The following is a 23,746-nucleotide window of genomic DNA, read 5'->3' as shown; positions in this document are numbered from 1 at the left end:
GCAAGGCTTTAAAAAACACCCTCCTTAAAAATGTTATGGATGACTTCACTGCGTTATATCTAGTACACTAGATCTGATCCTCACACTATACTTTAAAGATTTTATGGTTCCAAAATATCAAGACAAGGTCCTGATGACACAAATGTGGCAAATTTGGATGCAGCTGGCCTTTTTTTTCCAAAATGCGATGGTTCTGGCAAGCAGGGGTGCTGGGAGTCTTGCCATACACATGGGCAGGGTTAGGACGAGGCACCAAAGCTTTCTCAGCTCCACCTGAGTGTTGATAGAGTGAGAGAGAGAAAGCGGCAGGTCTTAGGGGACAATGACACACAGTGTCCTGTGTGGAACCATATAAATGCTGTTTGTCATTAATTTATTTAGGACTTAATTGTAATTTCTGACACCTACATGCCTGTATACATAACTGATGTTTGAGGACTTGAATTGAGAAAGTATCATGGCACATTGTGTGTGATTTGAAATAGGGAAGTGTATAACACAGAACAGACAAAAACAAATCTTTTCAAATTGAACTGACCAAGACATGATTGCTGATTGGTAATGGATGGTAGATCACAATGTAATGTAATGAAGTGACTGCTGATATGATTTGGTGCTATATAAATAAAACTGAATTGAATTTATAAGATAAGATTATTACCTCCACCAGGCAGGATATGTTTTGGCAGTGTTTGCGTGTCATTTTGTGTCTGTAAGCATGTTAGCTCAAAATTTTTTGAATGAATCTCGATAAAACTTTGGGATTGTGTTAACAACCCATTTAAATGAAAGGGCTTTACATAACGATTTATTGGTTGAAAATCGATAAAATGCAATGTCACTTACAAAATGTAATGTCAATATCGAGAAAGTATCATATAAGATTTAAAGTATGCCACGTTTGACCTCTGACCTCTCAATCAAGGCCAATAGAAGGTCAAAGTGTTAATAATGATATATAGAGCCATTAAAAAGGAAACTTCTTACTACCATTGTTTGTATTGACAACATATGGGAAATGATATATGGGGATTCAAAATCTTACACTACTTTGAACCTCTGACCTCTTCTTCAAGATCAAATACGGTCAAACTCCCTTTAGGTAAAACTTTCATAAAATGTCTTTTATCTTTAAAACTATGCTTAAAATTCTACTGATTTTATTTGTATTGGCAACATTTAGAAAATTGCTAAAATTGCTATATAAACAAAGGCTATATAAATGAGCGATCGTGGCTCAAGAGTTGGCAGCTCGTCTTGTAATCAGAAGGTTGCCGGTTCGAGCCCCGGCTCGGACAGTCTTGGTCGTTGTGTCCTTGGGCAAAACACTTCACCTACCGCCTACTGGTGATGGCCAGAGGGGCCGATGGCGCGATATGGCAGCTTCACTTCTGTCAGTCTGCCGCTGGGCAGCTGTGGCTACAACTGTAGCTTGCCTCCACCAGTGTGTGTGAATGAATAGTGGAATTGTAAAGCACTTTGAGGGTCTCAAAAAGCGCTATATAAATGCAATCCATTATTATTATTATTATTATAAACAGAAGCTATTGGTATATATAAAATCTAAATATGAAATTATAGTTTGCATCCAAATATTGTCACATTTGACCTATTTACAAAATCAGTACAATCTGATTTTTACTACACTACATAAATCTTAAAGTAGATGAAAAAAAAAACAAAGTATACAAATGAATATTTTAAAAAATACAGTACTATTCCCTTAACAGGAAATATTCTCCGGAGAGTGAGCTGTGTTGAAAACAACATGATCTGCTGTTAGGTCAGTGCCTATTAAACCTTCCATGTGACACATAAGTCGTTTCAGATTTGAATCTCATAGATTTCCAATACTCAACAATATTTTAGGATTTGTAAAGATTTCCCTTACCAGTGAGGATCAATTGGAAAATATGTGCATCACTGTGATAAATCATTGCTCTGAACTACTGTATTTTTTGCACATAGAACTAAAGTAAAGGTCCCATGAGCCTTGAGGATACAACAGCCTGCAAACTATAAGAGTAATGAGTGAAATGCAGCATGAGATCATTAAGATGAACAGCGCTGCTTTGTGACTTGCTGTGCCTCAGGCATTGGGAGGTCACATTTACTGATTTCATGATTATGTTTCTATTGCATATTGAAAAAGTGTAATTGTCAATTTTGATATGTCTTGGTGATAATGGAAAATGTAATGATTATCCAGTAATGTTCACCCTACGGGACCAAAACTACAGACTGTAGGTTACTGGTGCATGTTGTTTGAATATAACAGGCTTTTAATTGATTTCTCCTCCTCCAGTGAGACCAAATTTATTTTACTGCCTCTGCTGTGGTAAATTTTCAATAAATACAGTTTTGCAATAAATGTCTCACATCATCACCTTGTGTTTTCACAGAGTTAACATTCAGACTGGACTGTATTCACAGTAATGTACAGTAACATTAATTTTCATCTGAAGTGATGGTATATATATATATATATATATATATATATATGTAAATGTAAATAGCAGCTACTATGACATTCCTTCTCATTCCCACATTTAGGTCATTTGAAGATCTCGGAGCTTTGTAGCCTTTAGAAAGTCTTCGATATAAAGGAAAGCTAACAGTTCCTCTAAACTCAAATCGTGTTCCAAGGATTAGAAAAGAAGTGCATTCTTCTTGACTGGTATACACACCACAAAGCCTAACACCCCACAAAGAACGCTTATCAAATCTATGATCTTAATCCTACAGTGGGCATGAACAGTGAAAGGATTTTTGTCCCAGTGTATTTCATGACTAAGACAATAACTGAAAGTGCACTGTCCTATGCAAGACTTTGTCTTTCTGTGTCTGAAAGCCTTTCAACTTGTAAAAGGTTGCTGCCCTTGTTGTAGTTTAGCTAACCCAGTGGCTCATTGGGCACTGAGATACCACATGTACATCCACATTAAAAACAATCTGCTGTTCTCAGTTGAATGTTCACCACAAAAATACAAAGACAAACAAATGTACAGAAATAAAGCGAAAGATACGGGTACGGAAAATAGACATAGGAAGCATGAAGGAAACACTGAGAAGTCTTTATGACCAGCACAGTACAAAGGCATCATGGATCATCAGTTCCTATTGCTACTGGGTCTTGTGCTTTTTTGTGCTAGGACCACTCAGGGCATTCAGTAACTTTAAGAAAAGGGGGCCATGGATTAATTTCTCAAGCCCCCTGGTGCCCACTGCACTATGAAATGCTCTAAATGATAAAGACTGAATACAATTAGAGCTCTCTCTTCAAATACCCATTGATTCAGCTGTTCTTGCGCTATGCCTCAGCTCACTGAGTTCTGAAAGACACTGTGACACCTTTGTGACCTCTGTGTTGAAGAATGTTTTTAGAAAGTAGCAACTAAACAAAAATTGAAATATAGCCGCAAGGAGGTCAAGAGTAAATTTGTTATGCACCTTGCTATTCAAACCATTTAACTAAGTAGTATTAGCTGATAATTATGCTGGGATTTCGAAATGAAAGGAAGACAACATATACGATTGCTGGGCAATGAACAAACTACAAACACAGGCCGGGGTTTGAATGGTTTAGGTCTCTGGATAACCTTCACAAATGAAAGACTGCAGACACAGAAATCTCAGTCATGGCTGCACTGTGGAACTGGTGTCTCTAGAAAATCATGTCCGCCTTACAGCATGACATTTAGATTAATGTCACCATATTTGGAGACCAAATTTGGACAAATGTAATAAATGACATTTTGCAAAACTAGCAAAACTTGAGGTTAAGTCAAGATCTATTAGTATTGACCACAACAATACTAATTGTAGGAACAACTTTTTTAGATATCATCTTTTGAACAATACAAGTACGTAAAATGAAAAAAAAAAAAGTATTTCAATAACATACATACATACATACATACATACATATTGTAACATTAATGGTGAATTACAGAAAGAGAAGATTTAATGCCCATAGGCTAAAAAATTTGGTGTAGTGACACTTTTCAGTTTTAACTGAAGGGTCTAACTATAAAAATGCCTTTCAGTGTTTCTGAATTACATCAGTTTCAATTCAATAGAGCTGTACAAAATAGCCAGTGTCACTCATGTCTGCATGAGAAATAAGCCATAGGTCATTATGCAGCTGCACCTTCTTGCTGAGCAATTGCTTATTTGGCATGTGACGTTTCTAATAGGAAATGTTTCTGAATCCTTCTGCTTGGTTGTCATGGAACGTCTCGCTGTGTCTCGTAGCCCACGGCTTAGTTCCTCCTCTTTCTGTCTGTCTCGATCACTCTGACTTTCTCTTTCCCTGCCTCCCTTTTCCCTTCACTTTTTTCCCCCTCTCTTTCCTTGGCTGAGATAAATAGGAGGTAGTTAGTGCTGATGTGAGAACATAGTGTTGCCTGCACAGTAAAAACTACATTTGTCAGTGCCACAGTGCTTTTTTGCTCTGGGTAATTGTGTGTCATTGTCTTGCAAGACTGCCTGGAGATATTCCTGCTATGGAAAAGGAAGTGAGGTCGGTGGGAGTGGGGTGTGGGGGTGGGGCGAATTTTGTGCGAAGTGGAAATGAAAAGAATTTGTTGTTCTACTATGTGACACATGCAGTGGCCTATGTGATTAATTAGGCCATTAGCAGATGCAAACAGTTCCATGCTATTCAGGTCATGCTGATCCTTAACAGCTTAATTTCAGTTTTTGTGATTTGTTTTTGTGTTTTTTAACGATTCTTTAAACAGCACACCATTAAAACCACCTGCCTAATCTTGTGTTGTTTTCCCTGGTGCTGCCAAAACAGCTGTCATCCATATGGGCACGGACTCCACACCTCGGGTTGTCTTGAGGTGTTTGGCACAGATGCTGGGAGCAGATGGAATTTCTATGGAGCGTCCAAGGATTTGGCTTATTTTGGTGCATCAGTCCTGTCTCTTGACCTGACCGGAGGTTGCTGCCTATCAGTGAGTGCTGCTGCAGTGGACTTTTAAGTTTTAAGTTAAATGGCATCACTGTCATGTAGACTCTCATTTCAGTGCACATATCTTCAGCTTCTATCACTGTGGTATTGGTAGAGTGCACAGAAAAAGTCTGACTTTTTATGATAGAGGTGCATGTCTTTAACATTATTAGAACCTGAACTCACAAAGCTTGCTCATGCCATGTTGGCAATTTAGACAAAACATTTTAATAAGCCATATAATATGATATTTGGACTGTATAAATAGCACCCTCATAGATATCTGTGAAACTGATGTAACGTGCTGTAAAAACAAAGTGAAAAAAAGTGAAGTTCTCGCTGTAATCAGGACTAGCTTGATGGGCTCACCTCACCGATGTCAGGGTTCTTGAAAGCCCCTTTGGGGAAACAAAGCTCTCACAGGCTTAAAAACTTTCTCTATTCCATCACACAACCATCTTACCCCCAGCCAAACACTGCACAGAACAAATAGCAGTCACATATTTTATGTTAGTTATGAGAACAGGGACCCCTTTAATAAAATAAGCAGCTGAACTCAACTTTAAGGAGTGTCAGGGTTTGGATCTTATATAGTTGCAACCCCCCCCCCCCAAAAAAAACCAATGCCATTTCACAGAAACTGTCCTTGTCTCTGAAGGTTTAAAGTGAGAACCTCAGTGGTATCGCAAACGTCATGATTACACTAGTTGTCATGGGAAGGTGGCTCCGTACTTATCAGCTTCAGGATGTACAAAGAATACAACAGTATATAACCAGGAATGATTTGTGGACTGATTTCAGGGCACTTATCCTTGTATCCTCGACATGGTTTTGCTTGAACTACAAATGTAGTTCAGGCAATTTATGTAAACCACAACTATAATGATCTTGCACAATGAACAACAGAAAAATAGAAAATGCTTTTGATAGTAGCCATTTAGTAGTTACTATCAAAAACATGGTAAATTGTTGTATCTCCTCAACTAGCCAGACTTTCAGTTGGATTCTGATAGGCGCTCAGTTTCGAGGTTGTCCTTTGATGTGCTTTTAAAATTGTCAATATGTTAAAAGTTGTGATTTTTAAATTGGGTAAATTGGTGCTAATTTATAACATTTGTAACCGAAACTTATCCCAAAAGGTTCACACATAAAAAAAGTTATTGAGATGTTCAAGCAATCAAATTGATATTAGACATGTAAGGACAACAACAACAAAAATACTTTGTGTGTTATTGAACAGTATAATGTCTTTCTACTTATGCAATATATGCTGTGTTGCTGGAAGCAAATATTTAGACATGTAGATGTGAACCCAACTGCATTTTGGCTGTGAAGTATCTCTTTGTGTCCTGAGCTCACCACCTTCCCAAGCCTCCCAGTCATTCAAATGGTAAACCAGCAGAACCGACTCTTAATTCATTGAGCAGCATTAACAGTCCAGTCCAGCTCTGAGCACTCCAGTCTGACTCACTGTTTCCCACTACTTTCTCCAGGCAAAGAAAAGAAAAGTATTTACCATGTGAAAAGAGACAGAAAGAGGAGTTAGAGAGCTGGATGTGGCACGCTTAATCTGTAATCTGTCTCTGCCATTTTTCTTCGAAGCATGTCCTATTTACTTTTGTGTATGAGTGTGTGTGTGTGCCTGTGTGAGTCAGTCCTGTTTTCTTCTCTCTTCTCAAGTTTCAGTCTGAGTTTCACTCAGGTGAGACTTTTAAAGTAATTCTTAGAAAACTAAATGTCACCACTGGCCTTGCATAAACAATAAATCTTTCACTAATTTCAGACACAGAGAATGATCTCCAACAACAAAACTGATGCTTTTCCATTGGTCACAATGTTTGCTAACATGTTAGAGGGAACATGATCATTTTTCCAATCATAATATCTTTGAGAATGATTGTGTTGTACTGGTTGATTGGGAAAGAAATGGTTTTATTAATAGTGGGTTTTTTGTTGTTGTTTGCTTTTTGGTCTGAACCACTTGATGCACATATGAGATGAAAAAAAAAAAACATCAGAGCTGGCAACTGACGCACTGAAAATTGTTTGTTTTGATGAAGATTTGAATGGTGCAACAAAGCAGGAATGCTTGATTTACTTCGGAAATTAGCCTTTTTAATGACAATTCATGAGGCAGCGGTGTAAAGAAATGCATCACCAATGTAGCAATGTACAGCCAAAGATATTTTATTTCAAGGTAAAAGCAGTTCTGGTGAATTTTACAAACAAAATGATAATTTTTAGAGAACAGTATTGTTTTTCTTTTGCTATGTGTTGCACTCAGAGCACGTGGTTAACCTGGGCAATTAAATAATTGCCAGGAAAGTCCTTTTTTAAAAGAAAAAAAAATGGACTGTTCATTGAACCTTCTGACAATAAAAAAATAAACAATTAAAAATTAGTTAATTTGCATCATATTTACTATATCTTGGTGGTGTTTTTCCCCCCAATTTATTGCTTAAAAATTTATTGTGCAACAAGTCATATGAGTAAAATTACGTGTGTATATAAGGAAATGTAAGTAGGTTTTCTGGAAATAATGAAATGTTGAGAAATGAATACAATAAAAATGAGTACAATGACCCAATGGCACAATAATATATTCCTGCCCTAGCTTTAAAAGTTGATAGTACAGTGAACATAATCCACACAATAACTGCTTTATGTTTCTTTCAAAATATATCTGCTAAAACTCAGGATAGAGTATAAAAGTGTTTTCTTATTGGCCAGTGTTGAATGTGCATGCCTTGATAGTTTTATCCTGCCTCTCCTGACTGTATGAGAAGTACAATCAGAGCTCCTTTCCTTATGGGGCAGTTGGGCTTTATAGAACATCTGTCTGTAAACATAAAATGTCTGCAGGAGATGCTTGCTTGGCATTCAGCACCACGTGAAACTCATGCTAATATGCAACTGTCTCTTAAACATCCTCCTAATTACATCTAATCTCTCTCAATGCGCCCCTCAGCAATGTTAAAATTGATGCATGAAGCAAGACAAGTGCATGTTCTGCTTGGCTGGCTCAGGTTATGGTGAGAGAGCAAGAGAGCGAACAGCAGGTTTTTGAGATGGCTTTGTGATCTAAATGTGATCATTTTGTGTTCTACACAGATTTGCATTTGTGGCCCTTTAAAGGCCAAACAAATAAACAGTTTCTGTCATTTCTGGTATATTTCTGCGCAGTAACCTTACATTTGAATGATAATGAATATGTTTGATGGGATATTCTAGCTGCTAACTGTTATCATGACCTCGGGATTTTTTATGAATCTTGAATAGATTCATTTAAGAGAGGGGAAAAAAAACAAAGAACAGATCAATGAACACTGTTTTTCCTCTGGATTACACTGGTGATATCACTGGTCACATGTGTGGTTCAGTAATAGAAGTCATAGATTTTTCTCTGTGTATTATAGACTGTTACACGACTCAGTTGTTTGATAATACTCAGTGATGGGCTTGCATCTGAACTGTCATGGAAGTAATTATACTGTAAATAACGTTTGTCTGTGTATGTATGCATGCTTTTGTGTGTGTGTGTGTGTGTGTGTGTGTGTGTGTGTGTGTGTGTGTGTGTGTGTGGACTTGACAGCCAAGGGCAGGCAGGCATTACATCAGATTCCTTCCTCTCTGCATAAGCAGCATTAAGGAATGCGAGGAAGAGTGGCTGCGGATGTTGCATAGATGCATGCTTGCTAGGTACTCACTAGCTTTGAGGACATTTGGTGAAGGATAGTATCATATATAGTATATTTCCATCTCAGCAAAAGGATTTATTCTGTGATATAGTGATGTTAATGAGGAGGTTCAAAGGAAGGTGGATGTTGTTATCACCAAAACCTCATCCGGTCAGGATGCGAATAAAACAGCCATCAATCTGTTGCAGTATCTCAGTTTATTGAATTGTAATCAGTGGTAACTCAACTTAAAGGAAGACACATGGTCTGCTAACTCTGAAAAGAAAATAAGGTTTGGATTTTAAGTTACTAATTAACTTAAGAATAACGCTTAAACTCAAGAGACCAAATCAAACTCATCTGAGCTGCCACCCTATGTGGGAGTGAAAAGAGTGAGCTGTAAGTGAGTGCAGTCCTTATATAATGTGTGACAGGTGAGCGCAATTAAGGGCAAACTCCAAAGCCAATCAAAGGTGAGAAAGGGAAACAAGGTAAGTCTGGTGAGGTGAGGGAGAGGGAGGAAAAAAGGGGGTAAGAAAAACAAGAATCCTTATAACAGAGACATTTCAGAAATTTTAAGACCAAGCCATTGAATAAGGTGGTTTTGTTTCTGTTATATAAACACTCACTCTGGGATAGTCTCAGCATTTAATGTGACTTACAGGTACAACACAGCCATGCCAGAAAAGTAGCTCAAATATCAAAAATGGCAGTTCTTATGTCTTGCCCGTCTTGTTGGATTGAGAGGATCTGTGGTGCCCAAAAGAGTGACTCCGCTGAGTCCCTTCTTTTCATCTGACATTATCGGGAGGTTAACATTTGGGTTTTCAAATGAAAATGTTGAATGTCATACATTCGTACAAGTTATTAATTTTGTTTAAAAAAGTGAATTGAATTATCTTAAATTTGGATTTTTCCTGGCCAAAAATTACTTTAATTTAGATTAATGTTGTTACTGATACTGTCTTCCACCTTTTTATTGCCACAAATATGAATACATGGTGAACTGTTAACCAGTTCAGATGTTGCTGTTGTATATAAACTTTGACTGATTGTCTTGAAACATTTTTATTCCTTGAATTATTATTATTATTATTTTTCTTTTACAGAGAATCCTGCATTTGTGCCTCCTAAAGTAAACTGAGGTGTTGCAATAACATTTCACAAAAACAACGGTTCACACTGTTCCCATGGTGACATCCGGTGCCCATTTTCCAAACATTTACTTTTCATTCTTCTGCCTTATTAAAATCTTCATTTCTCTCTTTTTTAAACCTCTTTTTAAAAGGTTGCTATCTTAACTGTAGCTGAACTTTTATGTAAGCTGTATGGGTAACAGTCTGAAAACTGTGTCAAGCACATGATGTTCCTTGAGCGACACAAACACATTAACAATTTGTCTAAGTTAGAGACAGTTAGAGCACTGCGTTGACAAGGAAATGGTTCTTGACAGGTAATGGGACACTAATTAAACCCTCTTCAGTAATAAGGTGATGCTTTCTGACTCAGTGAAGACCTAATCATAAGGTTTTAGCACATAATGTCTTTAAGAATAATCACTTAGCAATAAAAATGAATGAAAATGAATATTCAAATGAGAGAATATGTAAATTATGAATCGCTTGTCCTTTTACCTTTACTCATTTATCTGTATGTCATACTGTCTCACATAAAGAACATGTATTTCTTTCATCTTGTATCTTTTTGTTTACTCCACTATATTAAAGAAAATGCCACAAAGAAAGGAGGCCGCCTCTGAGTTTCAGTGTTGAGCTATCAGTGCTAGTACATTTGGTGATAAATGTGGCATGGCAGAAGGCCTAAGAGGCTAGAAGAGATGGGTTCTCTGGTTGAGGATCTGCTGAGGCAATGATACTCTCTACTGGGGCGCTTCACTTGTTTGTGCCAGCAGAAAGGAAGCGCTGCCACCAGAAATTCACCATCTCTTTTCTTGTTTTGTTCCAACACAGAGAAATTCTTCTGTTTAAACCCCTACCTGCTGGTACTGAATTCTTATCAAATAAAATGTTAGGCTCATAGTAACACTGGTCTCTCACTTCCCACTTGTCACAATTAAATACATATGGATAAGCATTGTTTTTGAACTTTGGGTGTTCCTTTTATGGGTTGCCACAGTAGATCATCTGCCTCCATCTCACTCTATCCCTAGCGTTCTCTGCAGTCACACCAACCCCACTGCATGTACTCCTTCACTACATCCATGAACCTCCTCTGTGGTCTTCCTCTTTTCTTCCTGCCTGGCAGCTCCATCCCCAACATCCTTTGTTCAATATATCTACTATCTCTCTTCTGCACATGTCCATTAAAGCCTTGCCTCTCCAACTCGGTCTCTAAATCACTCAATCTGAGCTGTCCCTCTGATGAACTCATTTTAATCCTTTCCATTCAGTGAAAATCTACTTTGTGCATCTTCAAACCATAATTTTTGAACGTGAATGAGTATAATTTAACACAAATCTGAATCTTTTCTCAAAACTTTTCCTCGAGACATTTCCTGTGATTTTGTCATTTAATACTATTAAAATAACTATGTGAGTACTGATAGGAAATGTATTTCTGATGGTTAGCTGCCAGAAGTGACTACATGCATCTGTGTATCCATCCATTTCTTTCCATCATTGCTTATCCCTTGTGGGATCACTAAATTATCGATCGGTCCTTCTAGCTATCTATCTGGAACAATATTGTTTGGTTATTCATACTTTCAGCCAGTTAAAAGTCATCAGCTTAATATGCCTGTCTTTGGACTGTAGGAGGAAGTTGGAGTACCCAGAGAGAACTCACAAAGGCAACCATAAAGCAAGAGAACATGCAAACAAAGAGGCCTTCCCTGCCTTGCCAGCCAACAGGTTCGAACCAAGAACGTTCTGCCAAGGAATTGAGAAAACATGCAAAATTCAACTATCGTGCTACTGATAAGCCATTTCATGATGCCAGACTGTATTTTGTCATCCAACAATCTGAAATATTTACCTCAAGTTCAGTATTCTTCTCCCACGATTATGCTGAAATCTTGTGTTGATTGCAGTGTGGCATACTTTTAGCCTTCCTCTGTCAGTGCCGTATCAGAGGCATGCTGTGTCTGTTTGGGCTGTGCAGTTAGACCAGCAGTTAATTATTAGCATGACTGGTGAAGTGCAGAAGCTGCTGACCATTTTGGGATGTTTATGTTTGAGCCTCCTAAACTGTTTGACATGAGAAAATGTCTGTAATGAGAAAGGTATTTAACTAATGGGAACAGCTATCACAGTGTTACTGATGAAGGAGGAAAGGGGGAAATTTGGATACCCAAATACATATACTACCTAAGAATAAAATATAATAAAATCACTAAAGCAGCACTATATACAAAAAATAAAATTGCAGAAATGTGTCACTGCAGACATTGCTGATTATATGCCTCATATCCAGAATAGTAGGCAGATGAAATGGCAAAGGTTGGTAAAAAACAGCATTGTCATAGCAACATAAACAGAAGATGTTCACTGCCCTGCTGTAATCAGAGGGGTTTCAGGCGACAGCTGGAAGTCCTGTGACTGCAGAGAAGCTGGACTGTAATATGGCACCAGGAGCTTATCAAAAACATTGATTTCAACATTGATTTCAATTAAGTCTGCATTGCGTGAAGGAGTGAATGGAGGTTAAATTAAATGAATGCCTTCAAACCCATGCTCTGTGGCACATTGTATTCAAACAGATTGGAACAACAGCAGTAATACTGTGACTGTACTTGAGTCATGAATGCAAATTTTCTATCACTTGGACACAATTTCAGATGGGACAAAACACGTCACAACCCTGTGTTGTTATCTGTATGATGTGTGCGTTTGTGTGTAGTTCAGGGTGCTTGGCAGGGAATTCATGCAGGCAATTAAAACTGTTCATTAATGCTTTGTTAACCAACACTCCAGCTAATCCTATCATATGGCAGGCAGCGATAAGGGCATTTGCTCTCTTGCTGCCTGTCTGTCTGTCCCTCTCTGCTGGGAGTTGATATGCTATCAGCACACTGTTTGTTAAGGTGTACAGAAGACTCACTAATATCCTGATTCAGCAGTGGTTCAGGGTAATACAGGAAGGAGATGTTTGGCAGTGTACACTAGATAGCCTATAAAACCTCAGGTTATGTCTAATAGACGAAAATATTAAACATATCACCCCAAATAAACAACAGAATACTGAAATTGCATTGATGCATTTTCTGATCTGTCACTGCCCCCATCAGTGGGATAACCATCATTTCCTGTTGTTTACAAAATCATAACTGATTAAAAAATGTGACTTGAGGCCTATAAGCAGAATTAAAAGCTTAGTGAGGTAAGTTGAAAGTTAACCTAGCACTTTCAGTTTTACTAAAGTGGTTACGCTCCTAAGGTTTGATGGTAACTTAATGTTACAGAGCAGGTTATGTTCTGATGATCATCTACTTGCTTAACTATTTGTTGAAAGATCCCACTAATTTTGAGGAACAGCTAGTAGGAGGGTCTATAGTCTAAAGCCCTTGTTTTTTTCTTCTTCTCAATATGTCCAATTTTTCAAATGTCACCTGCATATATATATTTCATTTTTCTGTAATCTTGAATATAGTGATGTAATAAAACAGAGTACTTAAAACCTTGCAATTTCTGAGCTTTTATGAAATTGGCAAAAGTTTTGCGAGATCCCAAGTTTGCTTTGCGAGATCTCGCAAAAGTCCGTCTTAATTTTTTTTTCTCCCATGTCCCTTGCGGGGCTCCGTAATAAATAAGTCATATAATACAAAAACCAGCTATTCACATTTCAGCTTTTAACTATTTAAATTTTCAGCTTTTTTCTTTTAAACAAATTTAAAGTGAAACAACACAAAACACTGCAAACCACAACACAATTAAATATAAATTAAAATATGAAAACAAAAAGAACATGCATATTCTCTGTCATATGTGCCTGCATGAATAAACTTTCTGAATCCTTTATCATCCACAACTATTTCAGGGTCCGGAACAGAACAAAACAAGAGACCCCCAGGAACCCAAACAAAAATGTCCAAAATGCAGGGGAGCAGAGTCCGAAACATAGTTCAGGTGGCCGGCCCGGGGCCTGATATTGTGAAAGCTCACACAGCTCTGGTGGCCGGCCCAGAGGTTGCCAGCCCAGGAGTGCAGAGTGAAACAGTTCAGGGGGTCGGCCACGCAGAAGGCAGTGGCGGCGAGAGAGCAGATCTGGGGGCCGGCCACGCGGAGGGTGTTGTAACTTTATGCAGTGTTGCTCCAACTGCCCATGTAGCGTGGGTTGTGGTCAACAATAACTTTAGACCAAGCACAGAGGACTGAGACGAGGCTATGGTGGAGGTCCGGACTTTTACTCCATAAGCTCAGAACACATACAATAACACCGTACCACCTACTGGTGGGAGGTAGTAATAGCTGCTGCTTATTACAATATACCACATCCCTCTTTTCCGAGATAAAGATACTACCTCTTAACTCCAATATTTTGTAACATAAATGCACCTTTTAAATCGTAGGAACATTAACAATATTATATTCTTGAGACATTAAGTAAAGCACACCTCAGATTGCTTGTCACTTGAGCAATGCAAATACACATCAGTGTAGTGTTTTGAAACAGATGAACACATGACAGATTAGATAAGACATGTCAAAATGAACATATGAAACATGACATATTTTCTCTCTTTTCCAACAAGACAGTTATCTAGCTTGTACAGAACAACGCAGGTACAGGATAGAGTGACTTTAAGTTTCCCAATCACTTAGTCTCTATACCTGGCAGGGCGTATTATTGCTCGGCCACTGCGTGTGTAACATGTGGGTGTGTTGTCCATACTTGCAGGACTAGAGTTTTGTGGGGTGTCATTTGCTGGTGGCTCCACTGGCTCTTGGGTGTGAACGGACAGTTCATCTGGGTCCATGGGTGTGTCCGTGAACAGACTTGGGTGTATTTTCCTCAGATGTCTCCTGTTCCTCCTGAGCACTTTACTATCTGGTGTTTGCACAGTGTAGGAGCGTGGTTCCTCTCGCCGATGAGTTACAACAGCTGGCTCCCAACCGCGCCTTGTTTGCATGTGCACAGTCTCGCCTGGGGTCAGAACAGGCAATGGTCTTGCGTGCTGATCATAGTGGCGTTTCTGCTTTGATTGCAACCCGCGCACTTTGTCGTGAATGTTCTGTGGGGTTGACTGCCTCAACACAGCACTGGTGCATGGCAGGGTGCTGCGGAGAACCCGTCCCATCAACATTTGTGCAGGTGACACACTAAGTCCTGTGACTGGAGTGTTCCTCAAAGACAACAGCACTAGATGTGGGTCTGTTCCAGTCCGTGCGGCTTTCTTAAGTGCATGTTTGACAGTCTTTATGGCTCGCTCCGCCATTCCATTTGAAGAAGGAAAACCAGGACTGGAAAAAGTTAGCTTTATCTCCCAAGATGCTGCAAACGATCTCATCTCGTGGCTGGCGAATGGAACATGATCGCTCACTATCTCTTTGGGAATTCCGTGTCTTGCGAAGACTGATTTCATCTTCTGAATCACAGAGTGTGCCGTTTTGTCAGGTAAGTTAAGAACTTCTGGATATTTCGATAAATAATCCACTAACAAAAGATATGGATGATCGTTCAGTTCGAAGATGTCTGCTCCGATTTTCATCCATGGCAGCTCTGGAATCTGGTGTGGAATAAGCGGTTCAGCCTGGTTCTTTGGCTGCATTTGCTGGCATTGTTCACACTTTTCAAGCATGGTCTCTATGTCGCGTGACATGCCAGGCCAGTACAGCACTCTTCTTGCTTTGGCTTTTGTGCGCTGCACGCCTTGGTGGGCAAGGTGCAGCTTCTCCAGGATCACACGCCTGAAGCTTTGGGGTATTACGATCTTGTCCCCGATCATAATAATGTCATCGTGGAAACTGATATCGTGTCTCATAGGCCAGTAGCTGTGGAGTGTTTTGTCTAAACTCTTCCTTCTGGGCGGCCATCCGTTGAAGTGTCTTTCGCGCACGGCTTGTAGTACGCTGTCTGCTGCCACTGCTTTTTTCAGGTCACACAGTGTTTTCTCGCTCAATGCTGCTGTGGCCTCCAGAGCATACACAACTCTTTCATCATTTGCGTTTTCACTCACGTTTCCGTCGTCACTGGTAGTTGTGGCACGTGAGAGTGCGTCGGCTATGAACATGTCTTTGCCGGGGGTGTACGTGACGGTGAGATCATATCTCTGTAGTTGTAGCAGCATTCCTTGTAGCCTCGCTGGTGCCTTGCATAGCGGTTTGCGCACTATCGCCTCCAGGGGTTTATGATCAGATTGCACTGTCACTGGTCTTCCATAGACATACTGGTGGAATCGTTTAGCGGCAAACACAATGGCTAGCAACTCTTTTTCTATTTGTGCATACCTTTTTTCTGTGTCTGTGAGTGCTCGTGACGCGTAACACACAGGTTGCCCTTCTTGTAATAGGCATGCGCCCAGCCCATCTTTTGAAGAATCGGCCTGCAGTGTTAGTGGTTTCTTGTGATCATAAAATCTCAACACTGGAGCTTGTGTGAGCGTCGACTTGAGCGTCTGTAACGCTACTGTGTGATGTGGCTGCCACTGCCACACTGTGTCCTTCTTGAGTAGCTGTCTCAAAGGTGCTGTGAGCGATGCTTCATTTTGGATGTACTGTGCCAAAAACTTCGTCATTCCCAGCAGACGCTGAAGGCTTTGTTTGTCTTCTGGAGTCGGCATGTCGACAATAGCTTTGATCTTTGAAACATCTGCTTTCTGCCCTGCTGCTGTGATGATATGGCCCATGTATTTCACTGTGTCAACTTTGAACTGAATTTTGTCCTTGTTAAACTTCACGTTAGCTGCTCTTGCTTTCTCCATGACCTTCTGCAGGATTTCATCGTGTTCGTGCTCTGATGTAGCTGCAATTATCATATCATCTGCAATGATAAATACACCAGGAATGTTGCCGAAAGTCTCACAATTCTTTTGTTGAAAGACCTCGCTGGCTGATTTGATCCCGAATGGGAGTCGGAGGAAGCGATATCGGCCCCAAGGTGTATTGAAGGTACAGAGCTTTGATGACGGCTCGTCCAGCTTGATCTGCCAGTATCCATCTTCTTCATCCAATATGGTGAAGATGGATTTTCCTGCTAGCTTGCTGCGAACGTCCTCGTGTGTGGGAATGGAGTAGTGCTGGCGTTTAACTGCTTGGTTCAGATCACAAGGGTCCAAGCACACCCTTAGTGTTCCGTTCTTCTTCTGTGTGGCGACAAGACTGTTGACCCAATCTGTAGGCTCATTGACAGGCATTATGACATCTCTGTTTTGTAAGTCCTGTAGCGTCTTCTTCAGCGCATCCATTATGGAGAGTGGCACGTTCCTGCATGCGTGAATCACAGGTGTTGCATTTGGGTCAATATGTATGTGGTGAAGTCCAGGGAACTCACCTAAGCCTGTGAACACATCAGCGTACATCTCCACAAGATCTTCCGAGGTAGAAGGTGGTTTAGCTGATTTCGGTACAGATGATGTCATGGCAAGGGTCTCAACTCGTTGCACCAGATGGAGCTCTTCACAAGCTTGTCCACCTAGGATCGGTTTATCTGCATGGCTTGATACAAGAAAGTCAAACACAGCCTTGTGCTTCCGTGCTTCACACTCAAGAGACACCACACCATCTGCACGTATGCGGGCTCCACCAAAAGCTATGAGTACAGTCTTTGTGGGCTGTAACCGAGGCATATCTGGTAACTCGTCATAAACTGATCTGGGGAGCACATTTGCGTCCGCACCTGTGTCTAGCTTGAAGGTGAGTGGTACGTCTCCGATTGTCACACTTTCATGCCATTTGCCAGTCTTGTGCTTGTCGCTGGATACCATGCCGATGTATAGTGAATCGCCATCAGTTTCAATGTTGTTAATAGTTTTTGTTTTCTTGAAGTGTCTACTCTTCTCTGCGCTAGCTCTGCACACTTTTGAGAAGTGGTTATTTTTCCCACACTTGTGACATGTTGCCCCATAGGCTGGACACTGTCGGAATGCGTGTTTGTTGCCGCATTTGTGACAAACTGTTTGTTTGTCGTTGCTCAGTTTGTTTTTACTGTGTCCTGATTTAATGTATCCTGGCATTTTTCTTAATGCGTCCACTGACGTGTCTTGGGCTGCACTTATTGACTGCATGGCCTGAATCTGTGACTTGGCCACTTCTGCTGATCTGCATATTTCTATCGTCTTGCGCAGTGTGAGGTCGTTGTCACGAAGCAATCTCTCTTTTAGTCTTGCGTCACTTATGCTGAACACCAATTTATCCCTGATCATGTCGTCCTCATTGATCCCAAATTCACAACTTTTACTTCTCTGACGGAGTTCCGTGACATATCTGTCCACTGTTATATCCGCCGACATTGGGTATGACCAGAACTTGTGGCGTTCAAAAACAACGTTCTTTCGTGGACTACAGTATTCCTTAAACGTTTTCAAAATGTCCGCCATTGTCAGTGCGTCTCCGGTCGGGGTCACTGTGAGCGTGTTGTACACTTCAAGCGCTTCTTCGCCGATAGTGTGGAGAAGAATGGCTATTTTAACCTTTTCATCCTTCTCCAACGCACCCGTAGCAGTCATATACAGTCCGAATCTTTGTTCCCATCTGCGCCAGGTCTCAGATAAATTGCCTGTGAGCAGTAGCGGTGATGGTGGCTTGAATTGCTCCATGCCGTTAGCAATGGCTACTGTTAGCTAATCTACGGCTAGCTTACTCACGTCGCGGTCCCTGTTCACACGGTCTTGCCGACTTCTGACACCATGTTGTAACTTTATGCAGTGTTGCTCCAACTGCCCGTGTAGCGTGGGTTGTGGTCAACAATAACTTTAGACCAAGCACAGAGGACTGAGACGAGGCTATGGTGGAGGTCCGGACTTTTACTCCATAAGCTCAGAACACATACAATAACACCATACCACCTACTGGTGGGAGGTAGTAATAGCTGCTGCTTATTACAATATACCACAGAGGGCAACGGCAGTGACGAGGGCGAAACAGGTCTGGAGGCCGACCGCGCAAAAGGCGATGATGACCAGCCAGCGGCCTAGAATGTGGCCGGCGATGCTGAGGCGGCAGTTGGGGACCTGAAGGCAGCGTGGCCCCCGCAGCACCAGGCGAGGCAGAAGCCGAGGCAGAGGCCGGACCAGGCGAGGCAGAAGCCGAGGCAGGACCAGACGAGGATGACGAGGCTGGACCAGACGAGGATGAAGACTCTGAGGGTGGACCAGACGAGGATGAAGACTCTGAGGGTGGACCAGACGAGGATGAAGACTTTGAGGGTGGACCAGACAGGGATGAAGACTCTGAGGGTGGACCAGACGAGGATGAAGACTCTGAGGGTGGACCAGACAAGAATGGCGCTGCAGGCGACGGGATGGAAGCCAGAGATGGTGGCGCCTCAGGTGACGGCGTGGAGGCCGCAGGTGGTGGCGCCGCAGGTGACGGCGTAGCTGAAGCTGAAGCTGGACCAGGTGAAGGCGAAGCTGAAGCCGATGCAGAGGCCGGGCGAGGCGAAGCTGAAGCAGAGGCCAGGCCAGGCGAAGTGGATGCTGCTGCTGCAGGCGATGATGAGGATGATGAAGCTGCTGCTGCATGCGATGATGAGGATGATGAAGCTGCTGCTGCAGGCGATGATGAGGATGATGAAGCTGCTGCGGCAGGCGATGATGAGGATGATGAAGCTGCTGCGGCAGGCAAGGATGAAGATGATGAAGCTGCTGCTGCGGCAGGCGAGGAGGAGGATGATGCTGGTGGTGGAGCAGCTGGTGGCTGGACGGGCTCCTCGGGCCCCCCAGTGGGCACCGGATTGGTGCCCACTGGGGGGGCACCAAACCAGATTGGAAAATTTCAGACAATTGCGAGTCGCTCAAATAATCCAACAGTTGGGTATGTACAATCCTCTCCAAGATCTTGCTTAAAAAGGGAAGTTTGGAGATAGGTCTAAAATTTGACATAGTAGAACTATCAAGGCCAGGTTTCTTAAGTAAGGGGTGTATGACTGCATGTTTAAACCCACTAGGAACTTGACCGGTTAACAGACTAGTATTGATAATTTTCAGGATATAAGGTCCAAGGATGGGAAATACTTTTTGGAGAAAGCGGGGAGTAACAACATCATTTGGGGAGCCACAGGGCTTAGCATGTAGCACCAACTCCTCTAAGTCACGCAGAGAAATCGGTGCAAAAGCAGGGAATAAGCTTGAGCAAGGAGCATGCATGGCCGGATCAACAATAGGTGGAATCAGAGGCCTCAGGCTAGCAATCTTGTCCACAAAAAAGGTGATAAACTTATTGCACATAGCCTCAGAGGACGGCAAAAGGTTGTAACCCTCCAAGTTAAGTACAGAATTAATCGTATTGTATAAAACACGAGGGTTATGAGAGTTGGTCGAAATAAGTTGAGAAAAGTAGGAGTGTTTATCGGCCTTAACTGCCCTCTGATAAGTTTTCCAACTAATCTTTAGGGCTTCCAGGGAGACATGCAATCTGTCTTTTTTCCACTGTCTTTCACATTTCCTACATTGTCTTCTAATAGCTCGGGTATGATCTGTTAACCAAGGATTAGTCTTAGATTTACATTTTCTTACTCTCAAAGGGGCAACAACATCAAGCACAGATTTACAAGCAAAGTCAAAATACAAAAGTAGGTCATCTGCAGTGGGCAACTCAGGGGCATAAGACATAAATTTGTCAAACAGTATAGAAAACCGTTCGGCAGAATCAGAGCCAAAGGCACGATAACATCGAGCAGGTGCAGCCTGATTTGCAAAAGCGTTAGAAGGAGCTATATCAAATAAGATAGGCATATGATCAGAAAATACTGCATCTTCAACCCGTACATTGCAAACAGATAAACCATGAGATAAAACTAAGTCCAGTGTGTGACCACGTTCTTGAGTGCCACCACTAACAAATTGGACAAAATTAAAAGAGTTCACTAAGTCCAGAAAGTCCTTGGCCAGGGGCTTCCCCGGACAGCAAACGTGAATATTAAAATCACCAAGCAGGAGGATCTGGTCATATCATGATGCACAATCAGCAAGAAACTCGGAGAACTCTGATAAGAACACCTTGTTATATTTCGGCGGGCGATAAACAATCGCACATAACAACGAAGGCGAGTGGCCCAGTTTACATAAACAGAGTTCAAAGCTGGTGTAGCGAGACGAAGGGAAAAGCTGCTTCAAGTCCAAGTGAGCCTTAAAAACAACAGCAAGCCCTCCTCCGCGACCAGAAGCTCTCGGAACATTAAAAAAGGTACAGTCAGCGGGTACTAGTTCAATGAAAGCGCTTAACTCACCGGGAGAAATCCAGGTTTCAGTCAAGAAGAGTAAATCCAGAACACGAGAGAGAAAAAAATCCTTCAATATGAAGGTCTTGTTGACCACCGACCTGGTATTTATTAGACCCAGCCTGAGAGGGACTGGGTCCAAAACTTCCGAGGTATTAGCAACCAGATCCACCGGTCGAAGATTTTTCTTGTCAACTCCGCGCCAGCGCATATGCCGTAGAGGAGAGAGTTTTGCTGGATCATTTTCGAAAGACCCAACAACAGGAACCAGCCAGGAGTCCACCGGATCCAAGGCACGCAATGGCACCAATAGTTGCGGACAAAAGCGGCGGATGCAGCGGAGCTCATGGGGAAAATGAGAAATCCAGGATTTCAGCTTCACAAGACGACCTCCACGGTTACCCCGTCTCCTGCGTCGCTTCCGCAGATCCGGTGACGGTGGTAGGGAACGCCAGTACGGTGGTATTGGTGACGGTGGTAGGGAACGCCAGTACGGTGGTATTGGTTCCAGATAGGGAGGAAAAAAGCCTTGGCTGTCATATTCAGGCCGGTCAGACATCCGGATGGATAAACCTATTTCCTATGTTGAGGCACCATCCATGCAATTTCTACCGTGTTTGTAATTTGGGTTGTGGGGGGATCCCACAACTATCCCAGCCAATTTAGAATCACCAGTTTTCTTCAGTCAGTGGGAGTAAGCTGGAGTGCCCAGAGAAAATGTTACAGTTTTTATAATATTTGTATTTGTTGGGCAGCAAATTATTACAGTGGTTAGCAAAAACATTTTAGGTTTGGCTGTGGGGATTCTGTCAGATGTTTGCGTGCTCGTTGGTGCTCAGATTTCCTGCAGACATTCATGTTAGGTTAATAGCTGAGTATTTACAATCCAGTTAGAGCAATTAGAACATTCTGTAGGTATTACAGGTACTGTGCTGCAGTGGTTTCTATCATATCTATCTAATAGACTCCAATTTGTTCATGTAAATGGAGAGTCTTCTTCATACACTGAGGTCAATTATGGAGTTCGACAGGGTTCAGTGCTAGGACCAATTCTGTTTACTTTATACATGCTTCCCTGAGGCTGTATCATCAGAAGACATAATATACATGTTCACTGCAATGCCGATGATACCCAACTCTATCTGTCCATGAAGCCAGATAACACACACCAATTAGTTAAACTGCAGGAATGTCTTAAAGACATAAAGACCTGAATGGCCGCTAACTTTCTGATTCTTAATTCAGATAAAACTGAGGTTATTGTACTCGGCCCTGAAAATCTTAGAAATATGGTATCTAACCAGATTCTTACTCTGGATGGCATTTCCTTGGCCTCCAGTAACACTGTGAGGAACCTTGGAGTCATTTTTGACCAGGATATGTTCTTCAGTGCACATATTAAACAAATATGTAGGGTTGCTTTTTCAAATCCCAAACCCCGGGGTTAGACTTGGTTCTCAGAAGGAAACAGTAATACTGTGACTAGTGTTTAACCACCAATAGTGGTGTGTGTTTGCACTATACTAGCTAAGGAAATAGCTAAAATGGCTGAGCTGCAAGTACATATACTGTAAATGGTTTCACATCTGGCATTGGCTGCAAGCCTAACACAAACTGAAGGAACATTACTTAAAAATGTTGCAAGAAGTGATGATGTCACCACCAACACAATGACAATAAATGCTTTACATATTCTGCATTCACATTATATTCTATCCCATGTACTTAAGCTGACCAAAAGCCTGTGACTAGTTTAGGATGATGAATGGCATTTGCTGCCATGCTCACATGACAAACACAGTTTGCTGCATTATATATCCAATGTACCCTCACTACTCTGTCTTGTGTCTTGATTTCCCATGCCTTCTTCTGCACGGCTGGCATGAAATCTCTGCTATTGCAATCACTATATGGTGCCGCTGTAAGGGCAAACAGTGGCTGTACAGAACAGAGTAACTTCCATATCATGTCTTTTTTGGTTAAGGAGATTCAGGCTCCAATGATTTTTTTAATTTGAATTTTGTGTAGTTTCACAAGACATGAACTGGAATTTAGCTAGAAACTGAAACAATGCTTTACTTACTTACCTATCCTCACTTCGTCAATTGCTGCAAAAATTGGGCCATGATGGGATTTTCTGTGTTGGAGCTTGCTGCAATTATTTGGCTGGAAAGGGAGATTAAATCTCATTATCAGACAAGCAGTTAAAAGCACACTGGCTTCCTGTGGAAGTGCTACTCCCAGACTTTGCCATACTGAGCTTGGTGTGCTCTTTTATAGAGTGACAAGTCCATAGCCTTGATGCTAAATAGTGACTCTAAACTACTGACATTTACATCTGTTTCATTACATCTAATTCTTGACAATACGCTTTTACAGTTTCAGAATAAAAAAGGAAATGTGATTTTAAAAACCCCCACATTTTTGAAGGTTACATTTATTATTTAAATATCACTTTGTCACATATTTTGTTCCAATCTTATTGGTCTTCCCTAGTCATAAATTCCGTTAAATTACAATGTGTCCTCTTCCCACGCTTCCTTCTCTATGTGCATATTTTGGTTATTTGATGATTATTTGGACTGAAATGAATGTAGGTTAATGTATTGTGCATTGTGGCTTGGAGGAATTGGCTTTTAGCCAAAATAGCTGTAGTGTCTGTGCTGGCCCAGCCTTCACTGCAGGTGTCACAAGAATGTTACTGCGGCATGAACCATTTTGTCAGAAACTATCAGTTATGTTTACAGCAAACATCTCTTGTAGTGACAGAGCTGATTGC

General features: G+C 41.4%; 1 long non-coding RNA gene across 1 annotated transcript in view; it reads left to right on the top strand.

The window, feature by feature from the left end:
* Nucleotides 1-13,178, top strand: part of LOC146574537 (uncharacterized) — a 51,350-nt gene extending 38,172 nt beyond the window's left edge. Inside the window, exons 4-5 of the long non-coding RNA XR_014892571.1 lie at nt 4,802-4,961; nt 11,409-13,178. This is a non-coding gene — a long non-coding RNA (uncharacterized LOC146574537). The remainder of the gene's footprint in view (nt 1-4,801; nt 4,962-11,408) is intronic.
* Nucleotides 13,179-23,746: the final 10,568 nt, after the last annotated feature.

This window comes from Mchenga conophoros, linkage group LG5 (assembly GCF_057382185.1).
Source record: "Mchenga conophoros isolate Kocher_MC1m ecotype Shallow Benthic linkage group LG5, M_conophoros_male_GT1.1, whole genome shotgun sequence".
Classification (NCBI taxonomy): domain Eukaryota; kingdom Metazoa; phylum Chordata; class Actinopteri; order Cichliformes; family Cichlidae; genus Mchenga; species Mchenga conophoros.
This window is presented reverse-complemented; position numbering and strand designations above follow the sequence as displayed.